At 49.6% G+C, this 15,274-nt stretch overlaps 1 protein-coding gene across 1 annotated transcript in view; it reads right to left on the reverse strand.

The window, feature by feature from the left end:
• Nucleotides 1-15,274, reverse strand: part of Tspan18 (tetraspanin 18) — a 132,827-nt gene that overhangs the window by 105,161 nt on the left and 12,392 nt on the right. Inside the window, exon 2 of the mRNA XM_032903759.1 lies at nucleotides 2,686-2,766. The gene's annotated coding sequence lies outside the window, so the exon portion shown is untranslated. The remainder of the gene's footprint in view (nucleotides 1-2,685; nucleotides 2,767-15,274) is intronic.

Raw genomic sequence — 15,274 nt, forward strand, 5'->3', positions numbered from 1 at the left:
CCAGTCCCCAGCAGTGGGAGATAAATCCCTGAGGGTGAAGAACCCCAAGATAGAGATCCAATCTGTTCAGTCACCTTTCAGCTATCTCAACTCTGCATCCTGACCCATTGAAGCCCTCCCAACCCACCCTATGTGTGAGAATGAATCACACACACACACACACACACACACACACACACACACACACACACACACACGCATGTATCTATGTATCTATAATCTCCACATACAAGGTCTAATTGTGTAGCTAAGTCGGGCCTCTCTTGATCATGCCTCAGTTTACCCAAGTGCTGAGATTTCAGGTGCCTGACTGGGCGCCTCCTTTGTCCTGTTCTGTGTGCACTGTACAAAGCTAAGTAGAGAATTAGGGAAGGGTATCACCGTGCATGGAAGATGGGCCCTTGCATGTTCAGCAAACAGTTGCAGGGGCAGGAGGCCTGTGCTGGGTTCTCCCCTAACCTCTGGTAGACACGCACCCTGGAGCAGGTCATCGTTTCTCTGAAGCTCAAATGGCCCCACCCATAGGACACTCATGAGGTTGGCTTTTGAGTGTTGGTACGATCAACAGTTACCGGTTGAAAGGGTCCAGGAAGGGTGACTGGGAGAGCTATGTCAGCTTTGAGTAGAAGCTGGGAAAGGCAGCTCACACCCTGATGGCCTCAAGCCCCAGGACTTCAGAACTGAGCGCTCACTGACACAAGCCAGACCCCTTTCCCAGCCATTTTTAGAACAGGCACAGGAAAAGGTATGTGTCTCCTGGGAAGCATCAGTCTTCAGTGATAAACACCCATGCTCATATCCAGAAGCCTGGGTATTTTTAGGAAGGTCCTCTGAGAGGCCATAGGACCCCAAGAGGGCTGTCATTATTCTAAGAAAGTAAAGCAGGGGACACCCACTGGCCATCACCTTCCCTCATGACACCTGATAAGAGTTCTGGGATTACAGGATGGCTGAGAGGCTGGGAGGGCAGAACGGGATGACCTGGGGCGTGTGTATCAAAGAGCTGCATGCTATTTGTCTCTTCCACAGTTGAGCTGTCGATCACTTGCTAGATACAGTTATGTCCCAGCACAAGGTAGGGCCCTGCAGCCCCTGGCCTCTGCCTGTTAATTTGAGGCCATTTTATGTTGTTTCCTGTGCATTTGTCTGTTTACAGGAGGGCCCAGGCTCAACTGTCAGGCTTCCTGGTTCCCTCCGGAAGGCCACCCAGTGATGACTCTCGATGCTTGTGATGTTTGAAGAGATGTATGGGTGGAGGACTGTCCTGGGGCGGGAGTTAAGCTCTCTCTCAGCAGCTCTAGGCCTCTGACGGAGGAAGCTGAGAAGATCCAGGCTGTGTATATATGCTTCCTGTGGGGATCAAGGCTGAAGCTACTATTGGAGGTTGCAGGGCTAGAAAACTGCAGGCTACAGATGCCAAAAGGGCCACTGTTCACTTGAACCTCAGCTGACCTTAGCACTTGCTGGCCACTCAGTCTTAGATCACAGCCAGAATAACCCACAGGCAGCCCGCTGCACAGAGCAAAAAGACAGCTGAGGAATTGAATCGGGAATGAGGAAGGTAGCAGAGTGCAGGCCAGCCACAGACAGCAGGGCAACTAGATAGAAAATGCCACCAGCCCACTGTTAAAGCAAATCTGTGTGCCTTTACCATGCCCTGCTGACAACCACCTCTAGCATGGGGAAGGCAACAGAGGAGCTCACACAACGAACTGTGTAGGATACTTTTAGAGTCTTCCTCATCTCAGCTCTCCCCAGATAATGTGAGAAGATGTTACTTACTCTCCTAGTTTTAGGAACAGAAAAAAACAAAACAAAACAAAACAAAAGAACAGAAAAAACAAGACCCATAGTTATTTACAAAAAGTTCAGTGTTAAAGACAAACTTGGGGTGAAAGAACAAACCACTTTCAGGCTTTCTCAAGAACCAGAATTTCACACAGGCAATTCAGTTCATAGGTTTAGTTTCATCTTGACTATCAAGTCACAGAATGAGTAAAGGACCCAGATCTCCGGTGCTGTTAAGTCAGGGATTCAAACCCTGCCCTATCACTCAGTGTCACTCAGTGTTTTGTGACCCGAGAAAGTCTTTTCACCCGAGACCAGGTTTCTCTTCTCTTTTAAAATGGAGTTAGAAATAATGCCGAGATCGCACCTTGAAGTGGCTGCAGCTAGGCAGGAGACAGTAGGCCTGAACTCCTCAATCAGGAACCTTCCGTGAGGCCACCCAGCATATCCGGGGTCCCAGAGCCCCCAGAGGTAGAAGTCAGTCTTGACAAGCCGAGATTTATCACGGACAAGGGGGCACACACTATTCCTGTGATGTTAAATGTTAAATGTCACCTTCAGGTGGTGAGTGCCCTATGGAACTGCTTCCTCCTCACGGTCCTCAGACTGAGGCGGGTGCTGAGGGCGACCAGAAAGGGCTCCTGGGAGTTGTGCCCTTCTCTAAGAGTTAGTTCCCACTTCTGGATGGTCCCCCAGCTGCTTCTGCCATCCCTGAATTAACATCAGGAGACAGAGACAGGTGTACAGCTGCCCTCCCCTCACCTCTACAGATACGGCAGGAGCCCAAAGCCTGTCCTTCCCTCAGAAGGGGGATCCTGGAGGGCAGGACACAGATGAGAAGTTCAGTCATCTTGATTGAACGAGCCAGGCCCCTGTCACCATGTCAAGAAATCTTACCTCTTCTAGCTGTCCTTTTCCTTTCTGGGAAGGAACTGAGAGATATGTTTGAAGTCTTCTGATGACAGCTTCAGAGCAACTCTAGAGGGAGAAGAGGGAAAGCAAGGGTTTGTAGGGTACATACATGTGGCTTTCAGACTGCATATGGCGAGACATGGCACACCTCTCCCCGAGGCTCCCCTTCCCCTGGAATCTGGGCCAGACCAGGACTCCCAGAGCAGGGCATAGAGCCCAAGCCCCAGGAACACCTCTTCCATCCTGCCAATCTTCCCACACCAGCCCTGAACCACTGGGACTCATGCACCCAAGACAATGCACTGTGGAGCCCAGCACCAGGATGCACATCTTTGCCCTGAGCTGCAAAGGGCTTCCTGATAACAGAAGAAGAAGGGGAGTCCACCATCACCTCATGAACGCAGGCTCTTTGGGCAGACCTATTAATTTCAAGTAATATGCACGAAGAGATGAGCAACCAGAAGAGAGGCTTGGAGGCGACATCCGAGCTCCATGGTGTGGCCCAGAAGCCCAACTCTCCTGTCACCTTGAGGACAAGGAGTTGCAGAGGAAGGCTAAAATTCACCACATCCTAGTGACATATTGACTAGCCAAGGCGTAGGCTAGTCCTGAGAACTGGCTTGTCACGGCACAGAGGAATAATATAAGCAAGGCTTACAGCCACCATGGCAAACAGGCGGGAGCAAGGTTGCAGTTGTGACCCTCCAACCACAAAAATTGAGTCAAAATGATCAGTGGAAGCTCTGTCACTTCATGCTGCCTCAGACAGGAACCAGGGCACCACAACAAGAAAAACTGCTTCAGGGCTGAAGATCCTGAACACAAAGGAGGTAAGCAAACGTCTCAAAGACTAAAGAGAAAGTTCTGGCAAGGCAGGATTAGAAATTAGACCTGGGGAGCCCAGACTGACACAGGTATGGCTTCCACATGAGGGAGTTCCCAATAAGACATGGTGAGTTGAAGGTCCCGTACATGAGAGAGAGAGTCTCAGTACATTAACCAATGGGGAGCAGTATGGCTCAGGGCAAGGCTTGGCCTTACCTGGCTGTCTGTGCAGCGCCATCAGACAGTGTGAACCCTGGGAACCTCATGCATCATGGGCCAGAAGACAGCTTCAGTTGAAGAAATCTAAGCACACGCACACACCAGTATACATGTGCACATATACATACCACATAAGCATGTGTGCACACTTGGACATATGCACAAACACAGACGTGCACATGTGAAATGCATGCACACACACAAAAATATGTCCTCTTTCTCACACACATGCTCATACATATGGACATACAGAATTTTCATTTTGGAAGGTTTTATTGTTCTTGTGTTTCGTTTGTTTGTTTGTTTTTATATTTTGGAGACAGAATCTCTCACCTAGCCTGATGAAGACCTTCACCTCACTATGTAGCTAAGGCTGACTTTGAATTCCTCATCCTCTTGCCTCCAATTCCCCAATGCTGTGAGGCACCATTCTTGGCTATATTTTCATTTTAGACATAGAAGTGACCATCCTTATCCATCCATAATACTTGATAGAATTTTGATATGGGAGTAGACTGTGACCCACATGTATGATTATCTGTGTAGCACGGACCTCCATAACACAGAGACAACAAACGGAGTCTTAACACACAGGATAGACACCTCACAAGTCTGAGGCACTATATCCATTTTAATCTAAGAATGGCTATACTCCTGGTCTTTAACAGATCCCTGGTGCTTTGGGGCAGACTTCTTTACCATCTGCTTATCAGATACCATAGGCACATCTATTTCAGGACACAAGAACCTTCCTACCACCATGCCTTGGTGTCCACTTCAACATGTCTTTATCAGATAGATACACAGAGGCGTCAGAAGGTGCCTCTTATCTTGGTTGTAAACCTGAAGCAAGATTTCTGCTTTGGGGACGTCAGTCTTGTTCCCCTCCCAGGAGCTGAGACACTGAGTCCCAGAACAAAGGGAGGAGTCTGACGGCTGGTGAAGACAGATGTCCAGGGTTCCACTGCCCGGGGCACCTCTGAGGATCGGGAACTGCATTTACTGGCTCAGAACTGATAATGAGTTTTTATGAGCTCAAGGGAACACTCAAAACACGTATTAATGTCAAGCATGCCCGTCAGCTATGCAGCTTGGGTGAATGTCACACATTAACGAAATTAAAGGCTCCAGCCAGAAGCAGCTGCAGGCTTCGTGTCAGGAGGTTGAACAGGGCCCAGCTCTGACAAAATCACTTTCCATGTCTGCTGCTCCCACTGGAGCATCTGTAGGGCAGACAGATCCCATCTTCCTGCAGCCGAAAGGAGATGAACTGTGACCACATAGGCTGGGCAGACAAACTTCCTGCCGAGCCTTTTCCCAGGGAGGCCACTCTGCCAGGATCGCTTTCCACTCTTTCTGCCCCCAGGGAGGGGAGTTGTTTCCCATGTTCCAGCCGGAGCACCCCTGAGAGACAAGAAAAGGATCCGAGGAAGCAAGTGTGGATAGATGGTAGCCAGATGAGGTGGGCAGTGACCCTTGACCTGATGAAAGAAAAGGCCAGGAACTGAGCAGAAGGGGCTCAACTCCCACCTGACTACCACTCTTGTAGACAAAGCTCTCCCTGAGGTCCGAGGTAGCCTTGAATGAAACCAAGAATCTCACTCGGAAAGTGGCCTTGACCACAGAGATCTCAAGAGCTCATTTGAGGGACAGCCAAGTTTGCTAAGTAGGGGGCAACTCCCTGAGAAAGGCAGAGATGGAGGCGGCAGAGAGCCTCACACCAGGTTCCAAGATCACAATCTTTGTAGTTTTAATTACACCTAATAGCACCAGTTAATTTAATTAATTATGACCTCACTTTTTTTGTGATTCAGCCTGGTTTCTGAGATACTAAAAATTTATTTTGAAAAAAGAGTGACGTCTTAAAACCTCTCACAGTGAAAGCCTGGGTTGGAATGACTTATGGGCACCTCTCTTTCCAGCCCCCTACCTTTTGATTTAAATACATCAGGTTGGGGATGGAGAGATGGTCCAGGCGTTAGGAGCACTGACTGCTCTTGTACCATTGACAGCTGACAAGGGTCTGTAACACTGATTCAGAGGATCTGATGGCCACGTCTGGCCTCCTTGGGCACCAGGTACGCATGTGAAGTGTATCCATACACGCATGTAAAACATCCATACACATATCAGATAAGTCAATAAGCACAGCAGGCTGCCACACGGTGTAACCCCTTGATAATGCCCTCCGAGTTTACAGTGTTGCCTGTTGAGTCCTCATAGCCCTGATGAAACCAACATGCCACACATCGAGGTGTGGTTCTCCAGGAAGCCTTCCTCCTCCAGCTCCTTCCAGCCTCCATCCTCATGGCTCCTACCCGTGTCCACCAAGTCCAGGATAGCCTGTCCACTGGCTATAGAAGGGATCGGGGCTTGGCTGCCAGTTTCCATCCTCCATTCCCACCAGCTCGCCACCTCTGATGTCACAGTGAGCCCCTAAGTATACAGCAGGCACCATGTCTGCCTTGCTGCAGAGGGTTTCATGGCCTCCCTCTGCTGGTACACAGATGTTTTACCATCTGATCCCCCGCTGGTCCCCAGGCCCATCTTCATGTCCTCATGGTAAGAACACTCTCCTGTCAGACTGAACTCACCTGAGCGACCCTGCCAGCAAGCTTGGCTCTACCTAACTAATGTTCCCTCCTCCCGGAACTCCCTTTTTCCTTTCTCAGGTCTGAGCTTTACTCCTCCCAACATTTGCCGAACTCCTAACCAGCTTCAAAACCCTCCTTCAATGATCTTTCCTGATGAGTATTCCCAGTATCACGGCGGACATGATAAAACACGATTCTCTTATGTTACCCTAATAATGTGTGTCTGGGTGTGGGGAGTAACAGAATATATATTGTTTTGGTTTTGTGATTTCTTTCCCACCTACCTGACTATAGCCTCTGCCAAAATGGAGACAGAATCTTACCCCATTTGTTGCCCTTGTGTGACCCTCAGGCCCAGGCTTAGTAAATAATTGCTGGATGGATGGATGGATGGATGGATGGTAGGCAGGTAGAGAATGACTTGTGAAAGTTCTTATGGCTGAAAAGAGTAGTCAAGTTAGAGTTAGTTACAGAAATGGAGAGATAGAGGGTGGGGCACGTGTGGTTGGGTGAATAGGTAGATGGTTGCAGAGTGAAAATGAATGAATGATGAATGGATGTGTGAATGGATAAATGGATGGTGGGTGAATGTATGGGTGGGTGTAGGTATGGAGGCTTAAAGATAAGGGGTAAGTGGGTAAGCGCAAAGACAGTTGGATGGTGTGTGAGTGGAAGGGTGGGTGAATGGGCGGGTGGTTGGGAGGGTAGGTAGATGGTTGAATGGTGTGTGGGTGGGAGAGAAGGTGAATGGTCTGATGGTGTGTGGATGGATGATACAAGGACAGGTAGATACAAACAGATCTCTAAGATCATCAGTTAGGAGTGAAAGAAAGAGGAGCAGAGTTTGGATCCCCAGCCACCCATCAGCTCTGTGGAGGCTCAGACTGGATCTCCGGGTTAGCTGGCTGGGCAGTGTAGCCAACTCAGCCAGCTCCATGTTCAATGAGAGACTCTGTCTCAAAAAATAAGGTAGAGAGTAATTGAGGAAGAAACCCAGTGATGACCTCTGGCTGTCAACACACACACACACACACACACACACACACACAGCCATACATGCGTGTTTGGTCAAAATGGTGAATTGTTATGTGTATTTATTTATCACAATAATTTGAGAGTGACCAAAATGAGTGTTCCCTAGCTATGCTCCTAGGAGCCCACCCGCTCTGTGTCTGAGGCTCCTGTCCGCAGAACAGATACGTCTCCTCCCCATTCACAAGCCAGCATTTAATCAGCAGCAGCTGGACTCTGGATTATTCCTTACATTCTTCCCAGATAATGCTGAAGAACTTGAGTTTAGTCTCTCCATGTGGCAGGTCCCAAGTCAGCAGGCTGTTCCAAGAGGAAGACAGCCCAGCTTTTCCTACCCGGCTCCTGCCTGAACGCCCTCACTCTATCTCTCTTTCTGCCTGCACCCCCTCCTTTACCCTCGCTCTCCATTGCAGCCACCATAACACCTCCTAGCTGTTGGTGAGTCCCGAGACCAGGACTCTGGGGCTTGGGTCCCTGGAAGAGGCTGTGAAGTCAGACGCAGCTCTCCCTGAGCACCTTGCAGGGCGTTCATGCCAAGACCAGAACCCAGGCTGGCCCTTTGCCAACCCGAGGCGTTGTTGACAGATAAAAGCTCCACAGTTCGTGGCTCCGAACCAAGTCCTGGCTTTGTTCTGCTTTGTTTTAAATTAGCTGCAGGGGAGGGGGTGGTTAGCTTGGGAGTGGAGGGTGAGCAGAACCCAGCCATGCTAGGATGCATTCCTGCTGTGTCCTGCATGTGTCCCAGGTGGCCCTTAATGAAGCTGCTGGGGTACTGGGTCCATCCAAGGCTCGGCAAGGCTCCCCACCTGCACTTGTCCTGTGAATGGGGGTGGGGCTTCCGCACCAGTCCTGTCAATCAATCTCATCAGTTCTAGTAGTAAATCCCCAGGTCAGCCTTCTAATTGTGCTCCAGGGTCTCGGTAGGGTAGTGCTGGGATCGCAGCACGCTCAGAACACAAAACATAAATGGAGGCACACCCCAGAAGCACAGGGTCTCCAGACAGTGCAGCAAGGGTCCTCCAAAGGTCTTATAGGATGTCGCCATCCCGGCTCTTTCTCTACGAGGCCTCGCCAGCATTCAATTGCTCATGCACACTGCGGCTCCCATCATCTCTGCCTATAAAATGGGCACGCTGCTCATTTTCCCTTGCAGCCAGGGAGAAATGAGAGTAGGGTTCAAACAAGAAGTGAGGTCCTGGGGTGTTCTTGGCCATATTTGTCTCTGGGCCAGGAGCAGGTGTATCCAGATAGGATGAAATGGGCACAAAGGCAGCTTTGTCAGCAGCTGATGGTAAGAGGGCTCCAGGGCCATATGAGACTCCCAGTGGTCAGCTGTCAAGGACCTGGGGAGGCAGAGAAGACAGCACCAATGTCCTGACCCCATGAACCAGAACAGAAGCTGTGGACTCCTCGTGCCCACCGTTAATAACCCTCCCATCCCGCCTCCCATCTGCTCAGGGGCTTGGGGACTGTTTGTGACAAACGCACATGCTAGCCGGAGTCTCACTAGTGATTTCCTGTGCAGATCTGCCCTAGCCAGACATGTAGGAGGGGCAGTGTATGGCCCTGGATCCCTCACGCCATCAGCTGGTATGAAACAGCTTCGGTGCCCATTCCAGCCCCTTTGGAGTCATCTGCTCCTGATCTGGAGAAGAATAAGGCTAAGGACACCCCAGAGCCTCACTTCACATTTGAACTGCACTGTCATCCCCCTCCCTGCCCCCAGCTTCATACGTGAGCAGTATGCCCATTTTACAGGCAGAGGTGATGGGATCCAGCACACACATGTACAATTAAATCCTGGTGAGGCCTCATAGACAAAGGGCCAGATCCTGATATCCTAACCCTATTGGCTGCCGCTCACCCATGCTGACAGACTTACTGGGCTTTTTGCAACAGAGGAACCTACAAGCCTTGGTGGCTTAAGGGACTTGTCCTTAGAGGTGGACAAGACTCCCAAGTCTCAGAGCCTTCTGCCTGAAGATGCCTGTGGAAGGTGTGGGCTTCACAGGGCTTCCAGAAAGGGGCAGGTGTTTCCTACTTAAGACGATGAGGACGATGAGGTTCAAGGGAGACAGAGGCTCTGTCCAAGCCAAACCTGGAAGAGGGAGCATCAGAACCCAATGACTACAGTCAAAACCACCCAAGCTACGACACCATGAATCTGGTGGGCAGCTTCCTTGAAGACACCCAAAATGCCTTGCTCCCATGCCAATAGACTGCCTAAGTCTAGATATCTAGCATTTCAAAGGCTTCTGGACCCTCCCATGCTCTGGCACAGGAAGTCTAGAACAATGCCAGTGTGTCCGCGCTGGTGTTGGCTTCGGTGCCAGTTGTCTCCACACATTCTAGGCCCTGAATGCCATGTGGCTGCAATGTGCAGCCATAACCCTGTGAACTACGTGTCCTTTGCTATTCTGCCTCCTGGAGACACAGTATTTAAAAAGCCACACGGCGGTAATAGAGATATTTTAAAGTGGCCACCCTGCCGCTAGAAAGGAAGCCGAAAGCTGAGAAGTCGAACCTGCCTCTGAGGGAAGCGCCCAGCCTGTGGCCAACCACAGCTTTCCTGCGCAGCTGGGGTTATTAATTCAGACTTTATAACCCACAGGGCTGCGGTGGAGTCCAGGCAAACTGCACCTCCACTCTTTGCGATCCTTCCCTGCTCCCACATAAATATTCCCGAATGCAGAAGGGGCTGCAGGAGGTAGGAACACAGCGCTATTAGCATTTTGATGGGGTCTCCCAACACATGAAGCTACAGGGTTTAAAATTCATAGTGCAAATTAAAACAGCCCTTTGCCGCTCCCCTTCTCAGTTGGAGATGGCCAGCAACTTTTACCCCTTTCAGGGCCTTGACTGAGAAACAAACTTAGAAATCCAGAGAGCCCGGTCCCATCCTAAGAGAGCAGAGCCAAGGCCCCATTCTATGTGGAATGTGTCCAGCTCTCTGAACTGTAAATGGCAGAATCAAAAACGAGAACTGGAAATGTCTGTACTCATAGGCAACAAGGCCAAGTTCCTGAGAGGAACCCTTCCCTGTCCCAACAGCTTGGCTCATCGGTTTGTCATGGACAAAGGCTGGCCTTTTAACCTCAGCATCTCTGCCCGAATCACTGTGTGCCAGCATATTAGCCACTGGGGATGAGAGGCTCAGGGAGGAACTTCAGCTCCACGAACCTCCGGACCCTAGAAACTCAGCTGAGCTGAAGGAGGAGACGGGGAAGTGACCAGTGAATGAGCGACGAGCATGTGTGCCTGGGAGCTGCCCACACATCTGGAGGCTTCGTGCTCCTTCTCCAGCCAGGCCGACACACATGCAAATGCCTCTTGCTCCCCAGTACCCCCCAAAACCAAAGCCCAAGATAGCAGCACACACATCACTGTTGTTGGAAGGTGAGGCTTTCTTGTGTCTCGGTGACCAGCACACACAGACACTGTTAAGCATCACGGGGGGAAAGACAGGGAGAAGCCTGGCCTCCCACCACCTAGCAGCCCACCCAGAGTGTGGAGGACTAAACTTTGTGGGGCTACATGGGAGTATGCTGCAGACTTTCTTCCCCTCCTTGTAAAAAGATTGCTCCCAGGGTTATGCTTTTATCGCCCTACCTAGGACACTAACCCATTTCATATCCTCCCCTGATGCCCGTACCCTCTCCGCCTCTGGTTCTTTTCAGAACTGCCTCCAGCATCCTGCTGGCTCCTTCAGACTGAGTCACATCAGCCTTGGACGGTGTTCATGCTGGATTTATATGTGGGCCTGGTTTTAATTTTTTCTCAATTTACTGACAATACACACTCAATTATATGTATAGCGTGTCTGTACAGGGACACACTTTTATATACGTGCGCTCAAACACAAGTTGTCCATGAGATCTCTGCAAGTTGAGTATCAGAAATCAAACTGACGTGTGATGGTCCGTCGTCCATACTGGATTTGGAACCATCGAGAAGACGTGCCTCTGGGAATGTCTGTGAGGGCGTTCCCAGACACTGTTCAACTGAGGAAGGATTACGTAGGTGGCACTCTCCTGCAGGGCAGGGACTAGAACTGAATAAGTAAGAAGATGAGAGCTGAGGCAGAGCCTGTGTCTCTCTGCTTCCTGAGAGGTTGGGCTTCCATCTTCCTTGAGCTCCTAATGCTAGGATTTGACAACCATGATGCCCTCTCTTAGACCAAGAGCTAAGAGTAAACCTTTCTCCCCTCGAGTTGCTTCTGTCAGGTATTTCTCATAGCAGTGAGCAGAGTACGTGGCTTCATCAGCGTTTCATGAATTGGGCTTCCTGAGCAGCAAGGACTGGGGATGCAGGGACTAGGGAGATGGCTTGTCTCTTAAGGGCAGGAAGTTCTCTTGCAGAGGAATCAAGTTCCGGTTCCAGCACTGGCACCAGGTACCTCAGGGCTCCTGGAACTCTACCTCCAGAGTCTCTAGTGCCCCCTTCTGGTGTCTTTGGACACTATTCTCACATGTACATAACCACACAGACACACACAGACACACAGACACACACACACTACAGATACACAGACACACACACACACACACACACACACACACACACACACACACACACACACACACACACACACACCACACACACACACACACACACACACACACACACACACACACACACACACACACACACACACACACACACACCACACACACACACACACACACACACACACACACACACACACACCACACACAACCACACACACACACACACACACACACACACACACACACACACACACACACACACACACACACACACACACACACACACACACACACACACCACACACACACACACACACACACACACACACACACACACACACACACACACACACACACACACACACTTAAAGTAATTTATGAAATCTAAAAAATAAAAGATTGACAAAGCAAAAAATAAGGATCAAAAGTCAGGTAAGACAGGTTTTTTAAAATATATTATGTATTCTTATTTTTTGTGCCTTGGTGTTTTCCCTGCATGTGTCTGTATGAGGGCGTCAGACCTTGGAGTTATCGACAATTGTGAGCTGCCATGTGGGTGCTGGGATTTGAACCTGGTTCCTCTGGAAGAGCAGTCAGTGCTCTTAACTGCTGAGCCATCTTTTCAGCCTCTAAACTTACTTTCTTGATATGAGTTTAGGCACAGGGGACTTCTTACCACTTTAGGCAGTGATGGCCTACCTGTGAGGTGGCTATCACCTTCTACCTGGCTCCTCAGAAGGTAAGCTCTTACCAATAAACTGCTGAAGTTTCAATGCTTTTATTACATTTATTTATGGTGCATGTGTGCATGTGCACTAGTGATATGTGATGTGTGATAGGTGTGTGTGTGTGTGTGCGCGCACATGCACATGTGCGTGTACATGTTGCGGTTGTGTGTTCACAGGTGAGCATGGCATTTATGATCTTCAGTTTGGAGAGTCAATTCTCTGCTTTTACCATGTGGATTCTGGGAACCATGCTGGGTTGTTGGGATTAATGGCAAGTACCCTATCCCACTGAGCCATTTACCCAGACCTCAGGTTTTAATTTAGTTATTTGGAACTTTTTAGCTTGCCTGCTTCCATTTTGGGTGGCCTGCTGGGGCCTTGTAGAGCTCAATCCAAAACAATGGCCTCTCATAAACTGTAATTAACAGCACACACACACACACACACACACACACACACACACACACACACACACACCCTGCCCAGGGGAAATAAATACAGCAAGAGGCACAGGCAAAATGCTATCTCAGCACAAGTATCTATATGATCCTGATAATCACAGAAAGAAGAAGGGTAAACAGAAATTTCAACTCCAGAGTCACACATGCTCCTTTCTGAACATCCTCAAGTGAAGAGCTAAGGCAGGCAGTTTGCTCCCCCATCGGGGTCTTTCCTAAGCCCTCAGGAATTGACTAAGGCATTGAGGCCCATGTCCTTCCATGAGAAAGGATGGTTTCAGTCCCCACAGTGAACACAGCAGGTAGCCTGAGGTCCACACGGAGAGCTACGTCTGAGCCCCAGGCATCAGCCCCAGAGCCTGCCTCTCCCTGCCCTGACAGAGGCCTGCTGCCTGCCTCCCAAGTGGAGAAGGAAGAAATAAACACATCTGTGGGACTGCCAGGGTCAGGCTTGCAGAAGACGGTGTCCCCACCCACTCCCCAAGCACAGAGGATGCGGAGAGCCAAGCTTGAGTCGCGCCAGCCTGGAATTGAACTCACATGTGTAGCCTCACCATCTGGGGGCAGGCACTGGGTCTCTATTTCTGCCCTTCCCATCATCTGAGGACAGTGCACACACAGAGGTGACCCCTAACCTGCTCCGTCTGTAACATCACCTCAAAACTTGATGTGGGACTGGTCATCACACAGCAAGGGGCACTTCAGCCAACAAATGTCTCAGCATGCTGGGAAGCCTGCGGCCCAGGAACGCCAGGGGTCATGGCTGTGTCTCTAACTCACTTGGCCAACTCACCACGCCTCTCTGAACCACATCCCCTTATCTTTAAAATAAAGGGGCTCTGAGCCCTAGGTGTTTTCTAACATCAGCCTTTCTTTGCTGACTCTCCAGCTTCATGGGGTGTTTTACAGTCATGGGAGACTCCTAACATACTAATTCTTGCGAAAGTGCCTCATGTGCTGGGTCAGTGCTGGCTAAATACATGTGGAATGAGGTTTTGAGGGAAGTAACTTGTGAGATGTATCAAACCAAACTGGACTGGAGTCTGCAAAAGAAGGAGAGGAGGGGTAGGGAAGGACACACATCTTGTCAAAATGGAGCTATCACCAGATTCGGCAGCAACACACCTAACATTAACATTTGTTTGTTTGTTTGTTTGTTTATTCAAATACATTTTCCTTGGTTTCCAGACCCCTGTGGGATCAGGCAAAATTATTTGGTAAACACTGTGTCTCAAAAAAAAAAAAAAAAAAAAAAAAAAAAAGCAATTCCCCTGCCTCAAAAGGAAGGGCTCCATTCTCTCCACTTCTTCACTTCTCATGAACACCCATCCTGTCTTCCCCTTTATCCACAAGGAAGAAAGGAAAAAGTTGAGCCGAAATACTGAAAGATGTCTCTCTAGGTGATTAAGATCACTGGTCCAAAGACACACAAGAGACCACAGGAGACAGTCATGGCTGATGAGGGTGACCTCAGAAGATGCTCCTGCTTGGATTCCTGGCTGAGTTCCTGTTCGTGAAGCTAACCAGACAGCCATTTCCACAGCTGTCCTTCAAAGTACATATGCACGTGCTCACAAGACACAAATAACTGAGTTTTAGTTCACAGTACTTTATCTTAGTCACTTTTCTAGTCTGTGATAAAACACCACCTACAGAAGGAAGAACTTCTTTGGGGCTTACAGCTCTAGTGGGATAGGAGTCCACGACCGTCACGGTGGGGAGCATGGCAGCAGGCAGGCAGGCAGGTATGGTGCTGGAGCAGTAGCCGAGAGTTCCCATCCTGATCCACAAACAGGAAGTAAAGCCAAGGGGCAGATCTACCCCAAGTGACACACCTCCATCAAAGCCGCACCTACTAATCCCTCCCAAACAGTTCCACTAAGTAGGGACGAATTATTCAAACACATGAACCTACTGGGGCTATTCTCATCCAAAGCCACCACATTAAAGTCAAGTCAGTTTCTTATTCTAAACAGCCAGGCACCTGGACTGCAGGCCACAGTTCCTGTGCCAGTGGGATTCATGGATGCCTCACAGATCCACATAGCACCTCAAAGTAAGTACACTAAGTACTGATGAGTGAGTGAAGCCTACAAAGCTTCTGGCTGCTGTGTTTAGCATTGCTCCGCTCAGGTGAACTGCATTCAGATCACCTGAGCAGACTCTACATTCTGATGTGCAGTCTTATATGGCTGGACAATGAAGACATC

The sequence above is a fragment of the Rattus rattus genome, chromosome 5 (genome assembly GCF_011064425.1).
Source record: "Rattus rattus isolate New Zealand chromosome 5, Rrattus_CSIRO_v1, whole genome shotgun sequence".
NCBI lineage: Eukaryota > Metazoa > Chordata > Mammalia > Rodentia > Muridae > Rattus > Rattus rattus.